This window comes from Gymnogyps californianus, chromosome 8 (genome assembly GCF_018139145.2).
Source record: "Gymnogyps californianus isolate 813 chromosome 8, ASM1813914v2, whole genome shotgun sequence".
Taxonomy (NCBI): domain Eukaryota; kingdom Metazoa; phylum Chordata; class Aves; order Accipitriformes; family Cathartidae; genus Gymnogyps; species Gymnogyps californianus.
In genome coordinates, this window is record NC_059478.1 from 9,727,255 (window position 1) to 9,742,215 (window position 14,961).

At 37.7% G+C, this 14,961-nt stretch overlaps 1 long non-coding RNA gene across 2 annotated transcripts in view; it reads left to right on the forward strand.

The window, feature by feature from the left end:
• Nucleotides 1–13,717: 13,717 nt before the first annotated feature.
• LOC127019294 (uncharacterized) overlaps nt 13,718–14,961 on the forward strand; it is a 62,357-nt gene continuing 61,113 nt past the window's right edge. For both annotated transcript variants that reach the window (XR_007766884.1, XR_007766883.1), the window contains exon 1: nt 13,718–13,795. This is a non-coding gene — a long non-coding RNA (uncharacterized LOC127019294). The remainder of the gene's footprint in view (nt 13,796–14,961) is intronic.

Here is a 14,961-nt window from a genome sequence, read left to right on the forward strand (position 1 = left end):
AGAAGTAGGAATTATAGGAGCTATATTCTCAAATAGCAATTTCTCTGAAAGTCAGGGTGAGGAGGGGATGCTTACTGCTGAGAAAATCAGGCCTTAACTGTAAAATTTGGAAAGCTATGAGTGATGAAAAGAAGGTCTGAAGCTTATTCAAGCACTGCTTCCATTATGCTATGGCTGTATTTTCTGGATGAGCTTGTGGTAGTGATGAGTGATGAGTAGGCAATTTAGCATTCACTGGCAGAGCCCCGAAGGCTGTCATTGCTTTGACCTTCTTCAACGCCCTGAATCTGACATGTATGCACCAGGCAATCATTTAAAAAGCACGGAGAAAGATAAATCAAGCATGATTTTGAGTTGTTGCAAAAAGGATAATAATATATACTAAAAGTAAACATTAAATAGAAAAGAATAATGCAATTCCTAAAATAAAGCAAATCTCGCAAGGAGAGAAACTGGAGCCATCACAGTTAGATATACATTGAATTGAAATGATGCTCTGTGGAATCAGACAAATAATTTTGGGGAAGTGAGTGACAGTGATGCCAATCCCTGATTGCTGGGATGAGCAAGCTTAACTACACTAGTCAGTTAAATTGCTTTATGATTAAATAATTGTATGGAGAGCCACTGTTTTAATTAAATTATAGATCTTAAGAAATGTAGACACCATGAGATGTTTCAGTATGTGTACTCTATCCAAAAAATTGAGTTATACATTAGATGTCAGTGATCTGCCTAGAAATTATGTTTCAGAAACATATGTATGTATCCTACATGCAGTAGTAAAATGAGCAGCTATCCCTTTAACTCCTTTACTGATCAAAAGTACACTTTGTGAAGTAAAAACAGGCCAAGACAGCAAGTGGAAAAAACTGTGAATAGAAAGATTCATTTGTACCCTGACAGTTTCGGACTGAACAATCCTAGCCTGGGCTCCAGAATAGCTTTGTCTTCACAGCTTCCTAATGTGGTAGTATTTGATATGCTTTGCAGAAAATCGATCTTCTAGCAGAATTTTTCAGGAAAACTTGTATCAGGGAAAAAGACACTGGTGTTCTGATCATTTATACTGCAATAGTTTCAGTAATAATATAAAACATGAATGAAATCTGTGCTAGGAAATACAGTATGTAAAACATAAAACAGACGACTATCTCACCTGATTGACAGATTGTCCCAAACTGAGGAAATAATCCTTTGAGCCCTGGACTTACACTCTGGAATTCTTTCTTTGCCTTTGCTGTCAGCCTTTTGGATAAATCACATCTCTTCACCGTGTCTCTCCTTTTGCCCTGAAAAATAAAGATAATTACACTGCTTTATCAATGAGAAATGCTATAAAACTATAGTTATTTTAGCCAACAGTGTTTTCATTCATTCATTGTAGTGGGATTTGGTTCACATTTTTTGCCAGAAGGAATAAAATATTAGCTTCAGAGTTAAACCAGAGTCAAAAAGAAACCAGTTCAACAAATACAGGCAGAATATTGCTGCAGGATAAGCTTCTGGTACTTCCTATGTTATGTGAAATATCTTATTTTCCAGCTGAGAGGGTCTTATCCAAAACCATGGAAGTATAGATAATTCTTTTCTTTGTTTCCACTGAGCACTGGATCCAAAGTCACATTAAATAAGATGAATAGAAGGTTTCTGTTAGCGATGACTACCAGGGACTGATAATGGGAAAAACAGACAACTGTATGGTCCTTGTGTGACAAGGAAAAGACAGAGGCCAACAATTTATTTATGGACACTGTTTCTTTGCATATAGTATTCTTTATAACATGCAGTCCTGAGGCTGTCTATTATACACGGATGATATCTTTTGCATTATGCTTTCATTTCATAAACTTTATATGTACACGCTGGCAATGGAGGGAGATTCCTTTAGGGATTCTAACCTACTCTTCATTGCTGACAGAGTTTTTTCCTAGGCTAGGGTCATTCCACTGATCTGGTTCATAGCACAGTTACAGTTATTGGAGAGAGTAAACTGCAAAGCAGAAGCAGAAACAGAGAAGAGTTCAAAACTCTTGAAGGGCTGAGAAATGAATATCAATGTATACTTTTGGAGGAATCACAAGAGTCACTGAAGGACTGACTTTGCACCTATTTGCAACTTAAATGGGTAATTATATTTGTGTAAACTAGGTAGAAAATGGTTGTCAAAGGCTGTCAGTCTGACTTATAACCTTTCATGCCAACCAATTAAAGAGCATAAAGTAAGAGAAAGTCAAATCCAAAAGTATTACTAGAACATCCTGAAAAAAGGAGGAAACAATTTCACCAAATAAATTAATCAAGCTGTATTACAAAACTAAACAAACTGATAGTCAAGGCAATTTTATCATATTCTTTATCAACTTCTGTGCCGATTTTATACTGACTTAAGAAGAAAACTTAACCCCTTCAGCTCTCAATATTATAGAAATCTTGGAAAGACATAGAAAACTTCCCTGCTGTCCCCCATCAATGAGCTGTAGCATTGTTGGGAATACAGCTGAAACCTTAAACCTCCAAGGAGAAACACCTGGAATATAAATGAAGCAGTTTTCTTTGAGCCTGTGTGGTCTTGGCCACATCAGTAAAAATCAGTAACATTTTAGTGCTTTCATATATATTATTTCTGGTTATATATGTTCAGTTATATATATTCTTTTATATATATATATATATATATATATATATAACGTTTGCTCCTCCAGTTTTCATCGTTTGCCCTCTACTCACTGCTGCGACCTAGCGGTAACAGTTAAGAGTTGTCTTTTTTTTTTTTTTGTCGTGTGAGAGAGAAAGAGAGAGATGTAGAAAATACTGGCATTTAGGTATGGCTGCCAGGAACGATATTCTATAATTCTGCTTCTTTAAACAGGTATCTTTCTGTCTCCCATTCTATCTGAAATAGTTTAGAACCGCTTATGAACAAGCTGATGCACAAAATCAGGGAGAATTAATTGTCTTAGCAAGCTTTAGTCTTTGGAAAACATCCATTAAAGTGCATTTGTTTGCTAATTTGCTCATTTCTGCCAGCTTCACATGTTGTTCTTGTTATCCTTGGACTGTGCCCAGTTGCCAGTCAGGTACAAGAAAGGCTTTCTCCATTTCTGCAGATTGGCTTTGGCAACTGATACCGCCCCAACATTTCCCTTGTATTCTGAAGGCATGGCCACTAAAAAGGAGAGATGTAAATGGGATCACAATGAACTTTCTTAAAAGTCCTACAATTTATGGGAAAAAATATGGTGACGTTGCCTCCAGCCTTCAACAAAAAAGGGGAATAAGCACAATGTTCTGCTTGTGTAAGTGAGCATATAGCAAGAAACAGAGCTCATTATTTATGCTCATATAGATAATTTACATAATATGTGATTTAACTCTACCTGAGTAAGCACATGTGCACACACCTCACACATCTTTATCCATAATTCTTTTTCTTGTTAAAAAAATCGATGATTATGGCTGACATGACTACTTTCAGGGCATTATTAACTTTTTTTTTTGGTATCTTTTTGACTGCTGTATTGCTTTGATAGTACATCTAAGGAAAAAAAATATTTTCACTGTTTGTTTTTTAATTCAAGAAATGGAAGGAAGGAACTGAAAACTTCTGGGTTTACTCCTGGGTTTTTCAGTACTTTGAAGATACCGGATTCTCCTTTACAATACTATCAAGGTTAAAAAAAAGTTTGAAAAACATTATGATTCTCATGGGTTTGTACCATGTAGGTACTCCAATGTACTGCTGCAGGAATTTCTGAAGTGGAATTAGAGGACAATCTTTAAGTTCTGCATTTAAACAGAAAGAGGTAAACTATTTAAAAAGAACTGAACAAGTTTTGAACCGAGTGATCAAAAGAGGAAAATGCACCTGGCACTAACGCTGGGTCTGACACCGTCAGATTGCTCATGCAGTGTTCTTATTCATTCATCATTTTTTTCAATTGCTCTCAAAAACCCAAGGAAAGAAAAGAAGCTCACTGAATAATTTAAAGCAGTTCTTTCTTTTCAGTCATCAGTCCTTTTGTTCCTGTGTGTATCTATAACCTCACACCAGTCATCTGTGGTTGTGATATAACCATCTCAATGTCTAAAGCAGTGGGAGAGCAAAATGGAAAAGAAATATTTATAACATTTTAAGAAAAAGAAAAAAGAAGCCAAAATTCCTCTAATCTGACTAAAGATTTACAAAGAACTGAGTGAAGCAAAGACTTCTTTTGCAAGAGATCCATTAGTTTGCAGGTCATTACCAACTAAAGGTGGCATCTAGAGAAGAATAAAAAGTGAATAGCTTTTTATTTAAGACTTCCATGTTTGTAAGGTTGTTTTTTTCCCCTCCTTTGATTTATATCAGACTTCTAAAATGCCCTGTTTCTGGAGACTCACCCATAACGATTAGCATCATCATTTGTATTACAATAGTCCCTCAGAAGCCAGAAGTGAAATCAGCAGCCTTTTGTACTCGACATTGCATGAACGGTCCTTGCCTTAAAGAGCTTACCAACTAAAAAAGAAAGACCTAAAGACAGGAGGAGAAAAGAAGTATTAGTTTTCTGTAATAGGAACAGTGACAGAAAGACTAATTTAAAATGTCCAGGAAAAAACCCTAAATGCATGGAGAAACTGAACCACCTTCTGAGACCCAACTCTGCTTTGACCAGAAGATTCTTGTTTCTCTCAGGTACTTTATCACCCAATTTACAACTTGCAGTAATTTCAAAAGAAACATTCTTCCTTTTAGAACCAGACTGGGCTCCATCCCATAGTAATCGCTTTTGTAAATTCACAACAAAAAATGTGGTGTCAGGAAAGTGAGAGATTATAGGCAGTATTAAAAGAAATCGTATTTTCAGACACGTAGTCTAATAACCAAAGAAAGACTGTGTGCGTGTCTCCTGGATTCTAATTCTGAGCACAAATATAGTAAGTGCAAGTAAATCTTTTGCAGAAAATACTCTGTCCACATGGTTTGTTTCCTTAATTCCATATGAGTTACATACAGCAGCACTTCTCAGGTTCACAAACAGCAACTGAGGCACACAGCATCCTGCCTCTCATTTCAGCCTCTACTCCAGAAACCAGGTACTGTGAGGAGATGATAATGCAGAAATCTTCACGCACTGAAGTTGGGCATACATTGAATTATACCAGAAAATAAAAGAAGTGACAAAAGGGTAAAAGAAAATGATTGTGAATTTAGTTAAGTTAAGCTGAGACTTCAGAACAGGCATGAAGAATGAAGATCAAGGGAAGTGGTAATAAGAAAGAAAAGAAATTTTAATAAACACAGAAGGTTATGTCTAGGAGGCTGCTTAGGCTTCTTCCACAGGAAGGTCAGGAAGTTGCATGACCTATATCTGCATTGCTTGGAAAGGATCTTGAATTTTATTTTTTGGTATCGGGAAGGTATTTTTAACACTGTTTACACATGTTTGATTTTACATACTGCAGCTTCAGACACAGGCAGGGCCAGGAGACATATTCTGCTTTTTGCAGGGTAATTGTTCATGCTGAATATTACCCTTGGACAAATTTAGTTCTCATGTCTGGGGAAATAGGATCAAAGAAAGGAATGAAGGGGCCAGTTCTACATCCATCTATCTATCTATCTATCTATCTATCTATCTATCTATCTATCTATCTATCTCTTGATAGAGGAACTTATTCTTTTAAGCAAATGAAAGAGGATCTATTTTACTTTTTTTGGAAGCTTACTAATGAACTAAAGAACAGATGTATCTGGGAGACTGTCATCAACCCCCTGAGTAGCAATGATTTGAAACAGTTTGTCATATGTACTTGATCCTGATTAAAATAAGACAAATTAACAAGTTTCACCTGTCTTGATGGAGAACAGATAACTGTCATTCATTGGTTCTTCCATCATGGACTAATTCTTTCCTTTTTTTTTTTACTCCCAAACAGAGAATTTCAAAATGTATTAATATTCAGCAGTAGGATAAATGCAACCCCCTGCTCTGGCACGTTAGTGCTCCTTCTCGGCTGCAGGAAGCCCTCAGCCCGGAGGGCCCTGATGGGCCCTGAGCGGCCCCACCTGGCCCCCACCTGCTGCCCAAGGGCGCGGCTCCAGGTAGGCTCAGGTGTGCGGGCGCCCTACTCCTCCACGCTGCGCTGTGCCTCTGCCTGCTCTCCAGCCGGCTCCCTGGCCTGCTCCCTGGGGTTTATTGCTTGGGTCAGCCTTGGCCCTGACTTGCTGCCGTGCCTTTGCCTGAAGACTGTGGGGCCGTGACCGGAGTCTACTGCTGTTGGGGACCTGCTGTGGTGGCCCGGCTGGGGCTTCCTGGGCTGTACCCGCTGGTGAGTTCCCCCCTGCCCTGGGGCAGCCTCAGGCCACCTGTCCTGAGGGACATGGCCCTGTGGCCCAGAGGGTTTCACTGAGTAACACAGAACTTTTCTTTATCTTCTAAGAAAACCTACCTCCTTTGCTTCAGATAAAATAGAAATGAAAAGCTTCAGGGCTATATATTTCTAAAGTGTCTGTATAGGAGGAAAGGGAGACTCTTAGATGATTTGTTGACCAGGTAACAATACGAAACATATTTCTAGTTGATAGCTGGAGCCCACATAGGGTCATTATTTTTTAAGAGTGGATTGTTTTGTTAAGAATGGGACAAGGAGGTGTTGCAGTGAGAGGGGGAAGGGATGAGCCAGCTCAACAGCGATGGAAGTACGTCCTTAGGGGAGCGTGGGGCTAACCTAAACCTTCAGCTGCAACATGTAGTTCACTAAGTCAGGCTCTGCTCATCTATCAGACTCAAATATCTGTGGCAGTACTTGTTTGGCTGTTCAGTCTTCAATTACTGGATGTTATGAAATGGGAAACTCTCTTTTTAAACATTTATACTATTAATTAATTGCAGCAGAGAGGCATAAATGTTTCTTTCTCACTCAGCCACCCACAAGATGGCTGATGGTCCGTGTGGAGCCTGAAGGAGACTGAATCTGAATAGACAATATATTTTTTTGTGAGGAATATAAAATTACATGTTTGCTAGAAATAAAAGATTATTCTCTATACATCCTCCCTAGTAGTAGTAGACCATAAGCAGAAAAAATGTGACTTCCTAATGTTCAGTAGGAAAACTCCTAGTTCTTGATCTGTGCCAAGGTAGACTAGGTTTCAGACCATTAAAGAAATTATTTTGTATTAGAAAATATAGATAGCCAACTAGATTAGTTAGGTTAAAATAAGTGAGGCTTTCAACTGTGGTAATATGAACTGAGTAAGTGAACATGATGAAAATAAGGTTGCTGTTATTCTATTCCCTAAGTAGTTTTATCTAAGGTATCTTATTTTTAGATGCTGCCACAGATGTCTCTTAGTGGATGAGAAAAGGAAATTTCTGGAGTTCAGAAGATGAGAGAACAGTCTGTAAAATGCTTAATATTCTGAAGTGTTAAATGTAGTAGGTCTGATGGCTGCCTAGCTCTGCAAAGGCAAATTATTTCATATGCTGATTTTGGATGACTGTTTTAAAAGACTCTTCTCAAGGAAAACTATGGGAAAACTTACTGTGCAACCATAGATGTGAGAAGAAAAATATCCCAGGACTTTCTAAAGCATTTCTTTATAACCACATGCTACTGCAAACAGACAAATTCAGGACTCAATAGCTTATCTTATAATTAGCTTTTATGATTCACTGACATTTCTAGGTTTCTCACCATCATCTAAACATGGTGTCAGTAAGTATAAAATCCCTCTTTTGCTGTCTTGGCATCCTAGGGCCAATACTTCTAATATAACTCTAATTTTCCTCTAAGGTCAGTAAAAATGCTTACTGATCCTTACAATTCCATTCATGTAGAGGAGAGCTTCTTTGTAAGTGACAGACTCTCAGGGAATCTTGTGGCATTCTCTCAACTTCTCAAGCAAAAAAAAAAAATCAGTGTTGTGATGCTTTCAATGAAAAGTACTGTAGGATTTTTTTCTTAATGGAGAAAAGGTTGCTCCCACAAAGATTAATTTTCAGTATCTATCTCTTAGGGTTGTGTGTGCACTAAAAAATATTTGCAATAATTGATAAAGATGTGGTTGATAAGCTTAACCTAAAACAACCATTGTGAAGTAACGTTAATGAAATTTAATAGCTGAGGGGGAATAAAGTTATTTCTTTGTTGAAGTATGATAACTTTGAATTAGCTTTTCACTGTGAACTTGATTTTGTTAAATGCAAATCCCCACACTGTCAGAAAAGTGTAAGCTATTGCATCTTTGCCACAGCATAAAAGCATCCCTAGGGACACATACTGTAGAATAGCTTAAAGACAGTGAATCCACAACCTAGATGACTTCCTCCTAACTTGTTCATGTAATAAAATCCCAGGTTTGTCTCCCTGGCTGCAAAAGGGAGGAAGATCACCTTTTCCTTGCTTTGTCTTTTTGAGGCTGAAAATGCTTAATGCTCTTGAAGCAGGGGGCGGGAAGGAGCTCTTTATTTTAATACTAAAGAGTTGCTTTTTCATAACAGCTAAGTTTAAGCTGACACTGCTACAGTTAATCTCTTACTCCATCTGTGTGTAATCACTCCATATTTGGGACAATATTTACCAACTTTTCAGAATGAATCATGCTTCAGCAACAACAAATCTATTGCAAAGATAAGTTGGTGTTTGCCACTTTCCACAGCCTCAGGAATCACCAGCATTCTGTGGACCACAATGTGGTAACCATCAGTTTAGGCGTTGTTTCAGGAAAACATTTCCACGTGTACTACTTTGAATCCTATTCAGGAAATCATGTAAGCAATTTATTCCTGACTTGTATTTTATCGCAAAATCTGAAACTCTGTAGTGTTTAAAAATGGGACCAACCTTCCCCCACCCCTCTCCCCAAAATTATCTCATTTAGTTTTCTTCGTATGTGCATGTATACTTTCATATTTAAAGATATAGTATCTCTGTTGTGAATGTTTGTGCCATTAGACTTTCCATAAATTCAAAATCTGGATCGCTGGTTAGATCGCTTGGAGTCCCAGAGGTGATGCAGGTGTGGCAGCCTCCACCGCCTCTATTCAAAACACCTGGAGGACAGTAGCTCTTCTACTTGATGAGTCAAGCATGGGCAGCATAGCTCTAAGGAGACAGAAGCAGCAGTGAAGTTTGTCTGTTTTAAAAAGCAAACGAACCAGCTAAGGAACCAGCTGTGAACCTAGCATGTTGGTCTATCTCTGAGCCCTGCAGGTTCCCCATTTTGCCTTACGGCTCTTCTTTTTCTACACTCTTGACTTCAGTTTTTTTCATTTCTAGATCAATTAAACACCTTTGGCTTTGAGTGACTTGGTTTTAGTTTTATTCATAAACCAGTAAAGCACAATGACTGCTAATCTTCATCCTTCTTTGAAAGGACTAAGACAAATAAATAGTAAGTTTTCATATGTTTAAAGTTGTTTTAGTGACATATGAAGTGGGCAAATATCCTATGTTTCTATATGTAGAAAAAATTAGGATTAATATATAACCTATGTTGTGTTTTTGTTATCAATTACTGAGGCACTTGGTGGTTTAATTGCAACTACATCTTATTTCTGAGTAACTGTATAAAAAGCTTTTGTTTGCCTTGTAGTCTTCTCTAATCCCAGGATGATAGGATTTTTTTTTAGCTTAGATAGAAATCAAATTTTAAGATATAGTTCCTCGTGGGTGGCATTTGTAATGCAGTCTGATCTCCCTTCTATGCGCATGTCAATGCATATTTTATGGAGTCTTGTCTTAAAACTAGAGCCACTGCTACTGTGAAGTGGATATCACACTCTTTTTAGCTATGGCTAATTAAATATATTCAAAAAATTCCTTTTTTTCTGCACTAGTAATTGAGGTTTTTACATTATTCGTATGATAGTTATAATATAAAGCCCTGATATTATTAAACCTACACACTAAGATGTTAAACAAAAAGTAGCAACTTCATAAGAAACCTGATCTTCAACCAGGAATCTCATTAGTAGTACAAAGCAGAATTGCTGTTTACTCGCTGACAGACACATCTCTTTAACACACTTATTGGAAAAATTTAACTCTTCTGTAGCATCCAGGACTTGAATTGATTTTGAAGACATTTTTTTCTAAGCATTTTCTATTGCTTTGTAAGGCTTTGTAGTACTGAGAAGAAATACGAGAGATGTAAAACCCATAAATCACACTTTTAGATTGAATTATGTCTGAGATTCTTAGAGTGGAAAAAGCAAATGGAAAAGGAATATGTTTTTTCTTCCATATTTCTTTCTGTAATCTAACAGCTTACATTAGCCAGGTCTCTTTACTACAAATGCACATTTAAGAAACCTGTCTGTGACAGGATGCTAGTCAGGCAATGGGAGTGCAAGACAAATAGCTGAATTATAATGCTGGCCTTAGGAGAGCACACTTTTCTCTTATTTGGGGATCTTAGCAGGATCTCATGGTGAACAGGACTGGAGGGCTTAAGGGGGTCCAGAAGAGCTGGGCAATCTTCAAGGACAGCCTCCTCAGAGCATAAGAACGGTCCGTTGCAATGTGCAGAAAGTCGATCAAACGTGGCAGAAAGGCAGCATGGATGAACAGGGCTGAAATGCAAAAAGGAAGTACACAGAAGGAGGAAGCAGTGACAGGCTACTTGGGAGGAATATGGAGACATTTCCTGAGTGTACAGAGATGGAGCTGCAAAAGTCAAAGCTTATCTTGAGCTGAAACTAGCGAGGGATGTGAAGATCCAAAAGGAAGGCTTCTTTTTACATATGTTGACAGCCAAGAAAAATTTGGGACCCTCAGCTTAATGGTGCAGGAGACCTAGAGACAAAAGACATGCATAGAATGACAGATTGCATTAAAAAATCCCAGCTTTGGTAAATACTTAAAAAAACCCTTTGTTTTGTTGTTTTCAAAATTTAATTTCATTCATTGTCAAACTGAAAAAGGAGTATTTAATTTCAGATTGTCTCAGCCCATCAGGATTTTTTAACTGACTCAGAACATTCATTCAAGTCTATTCAAGATTACACTATTGTTCTCTCGGTTGGGTTGCTGCGCTTGTTGCCCACTTATTTGAACCCTTTGCTGCCTCCTCTAAATTGGTGCCAGTGTTTTAGCAGAATCACTTCCACCTGTGTGCATCAGCTGGTCACAAGGGATGTTGTCCAGGGAGTCATACTAAAATTCTAAGATACTATTGTTGCTTTTTTCCTCAAGACATGTTTAAGCCTGCATGCATGGAAACTGTGAATATACCTGCACAGATTCAAGTGCCCGTTGCCATTAATGGTATTCCAATGTCAGCAATGGCTCCTACTAAAAATTAATTCCCCCCACACACCCCCAAAACCACCAAGTTCTGGAAAAGTGCTATTCTTCAAAAAGTTGTCGCACTGGTAAATTTATGATGATGCCACCCAGTAGTGTCGCATTTTCAATCACTTTGTTGAACTGAAAACCGACAGCTTATCAGCATCTTACCAGCAAGTATCAATTTTGAGTTGTGATGTCCTCTTGATTAACAAATACCTAATGTACAAAGAAGGTTCCTTCAGCTTTATCTTTAGGGAATCTCACAGAAAAATAAGGACTTTTGCCTTCTATTTTCAGTGAAATCAGGTTTTATTACATTCCTTTGGGTCACGCGAGGAACTGCTACGTCAAATGTTTTAAGACAACACTGGAAATTAATGCAGTAGGATGACCTGAGTAAAAATTATAGTTTTCAATAACTGCTTTCAACACTGAATAAAGAAGTAAATTAATCCTCTGTGCTCTCATTTGGTAGCATAAAGTAAGGTGCATGGATTAAATTAGACTTGGGTGAGCTGCTTTGTTTAATTTGTGCCCTAGAAAAAGGCAGCTTTTTTGTTCTGATAAGCCAAACTCAGGGGGGCTGCAAGCAGCAGCAGAGTTTCACCTCAGCAACGCAGCCTTGTCCCAGCAGAGCTGGTGCTCAGCTTACAGACTTCAGTGGGAGGGTTTTTTCCAGTTGATCTCTACCTGATATAAGTGATGCAAAAGGACTGCATCAGGTGTGCTTTGCAACATACAATTTTCAGTGTTCAAATACTTCCTAGATGCAGCACAAGGCTGAAGGTTTAGTGTACTGCTCACTGTCCCAAAAGCATGGATAATATGAAGCTGGACTATAGCTTGGTGCGAGTGCCCAGATCCTACCTATCCAGTTTAACACCTTTGTCTATTTGTGTAACACTGCAGAATTGGATAAAGCAAATGGGAGCTGAGCCAGTGGCAAGCTTTACCTGATACAGCAGTTTCTCTGCCTTTCTACTGTAATTTAGAACAGGCTTCAGGGAGTTTTTTTAATTATGCAAAGTATCTTTATGGTGTTTGGCTGTCTAGGCTGGAGGGGATTGAATTATGGCATAGGCTCCCTTTCCTACTTGCTCAACAGGTGTAGTATGGATATAGACTCATTACGGCTGAGATTCTGATCCTGAAATAATTTTTTATCAAGTTAGTGTGAAATTCAAAGTTAGTCTCAAATGTGTATTTATAGGGCATAAAGTTAGGGAATAGAGTGATAATTTTGCATAGTGACTTCTTCAAAATAGTCTCTGAAGTAGTTAGAATGGGAGACATGCTAAATGAGTCTCATGGTTTTGCACACGGTAGGGGTAAGATCTGTTTTTATCACTCTTTGCCTAAGATTTTAAAGATAGATTATAATTTAAATGTGTTAGCAGAAAACCTGTAAGTTGCTCTACTGTAAAAAGGTGAAACTGTATGGTTTAAAAAAAAAAGCTTCAAATTCCCGAACAAGTCGTCTTCAAATAAAAGCACTATGGAGTACTAGGGAGGAGCTTAGTATATGGCAAATAGTAAGGAAAAAAAGTCCTCTTGAATTTCATCCACTTATCACTCCTCACAGTTGTTGCTGTAATTTCCTATAGTCAAGTGATATTTTAAAAATATTGTCTTCATGATTTCTAACAAATTACAAAATTCATGAAGTATTGCAGGAAAAAAAAAGAGGTATTTTCTGAGCCCTGGATCAGCAACTCATGTCCCAGTGAGATAGTGCCAGTCTGGAATGTTTAAAAGCTGCTTAGAAAGGTAAATTGAGGCAAAGACTATACATAGCTTGCTAGGAGACTTCCTGCCTGTTCCAATACATCTCACTACCCCTTTGTGGGTCCGCACACATTCAAATATGAACTTCTTGCACATTTTCAGATCTCTGCTTATGAGTTCCCAGCTGTCTATGCAGGAACCAACAGTCTGACTGTAGGTTAAGTACCTTGAATTTCCTTCTTCACTGCTACAGTCTTCTAATGGGATAATATTAAGTTGAGAGGGGAGAGTAGGAAGGACTAGCTGGACCTCTCCTAGAACAGGAGATGAGAGTAATATATTCAGCCTTTCTGAGCTTGACTGCAGTTTTACAACTCTTTCTCATTTTCTATGGTATAGATCAGTCACATGGTATGGTACAGTCAACCGATGATTGCTGATTAATTGCCAGAACTGAAGAAAATATGAATACTTAATAACTCTCTTTTCAGCTCTAGACAGAAATCGTGCAGTGATACTAGAGGAGCCTAAATAGAGAATTTTATCCCTGTTACCAAAGTTTGCAAATACTGGAAGAGATACTTGTCTTTATTGGATGCTGCTCTGTAACTCACAGAACCTTCTTTTCAAGCCTGAAATGAAAAGACTCTGAAGATTATTATTAAATATTTAGGTTTTTAAAAGAATACTTTTTATATTTTTCCAAGGGAGTTGGATGGATATCTGATAACTGCCAAAACGGAAGGTACAAAATGCAGAGATGTCTGCTCTGTCTGGAAGGCTTCAAAAGGTATGTAATTTTGTGTGAACTTTTTAATTTTCCTAACACACTAGACAATATTGCTCTGAAGAATGTCTTTATGAAAACTGCTAGAGCAGTGAGGTAAGAACACTTCAATGTGTGTTGTCTTTTTATGAAATATATTTGAAGAATACAGTTAGTGAAGTAGTGGTATGTAGCTGATAAGAGAGATACATGCTTGAAAACTGTCATGTTGAAATTTTGGCAGAGGATGAGGAAAAGCAGCGTGCTCTTTAAGGAGTGGTGATCACAATTCAGATTTGAATCAACAAATATTTGATGAAGGATGAAATTTAAGTTTTTATTATCAGGAAAAATAACTAAGTTGTTATCCTAAATTTGGTTGTTTACGTTTCGAAGCCCTAATGGTGATAGGAATGAGTAGGAGAACAAACTTTGTAATATATATTTTTTCACTTTTTACGATCTCCTCATAATCATTGTATTTGAAGATGTTCAGGCCCAGAAATATTGTCATCTTTTGAGAACGTGTTCCCATCTCTGTGACTTCAGCCTGTTTGAGTGTGAATTTGTATATCTAAGGGCTCTAAGTCCAACTGAATCTTTAGGCCTTTCTCCATATAATGAAAAAATCACAGCTCTCCTTTCAAGTCCATGGAGCTTTCTTGTGAGTCCTTAACTCCACAAAGCGAATTCGTTTGCTTCCTCAGTCCTCTTACTGGAACTGATCTCCCTGGATTGCTTTTTTTTTTTCCTTCCTATGACTGTGTCTGTTCTCACTTATTTCCAAATTGTCCCAGCTGCATTCTACATGGAAATAAACACTTTATATCATCCCCAGGAAATTAATTTAAAACACTCAAAAAGGATTTTCCATGGCTGATCTATATTATTCTAGCTATGTTGATTTTAATTGTACTATTACGGTAGACAGGTGTGAGTTTTGTACTGCATCATATAACCCAGGAATTACAAAACAAGAACACATTTTGTACTCCAGTTGGTAAATGTGTTGGCCATGCCTTTGGCTGCTTTATATTCAGTGTTCTAGTGTGAAATTCTTTGCAAATCATTTGAAATTTAGCATCCCTTTGCCATGTGTCTGTCTTGCCATTAGAGGAATTTTTGAAGAGTAAGGGCGGCGGATGCACTAGTAAAAGTAATCTTGGTCAAACAACTGTTTCTCAGTACAA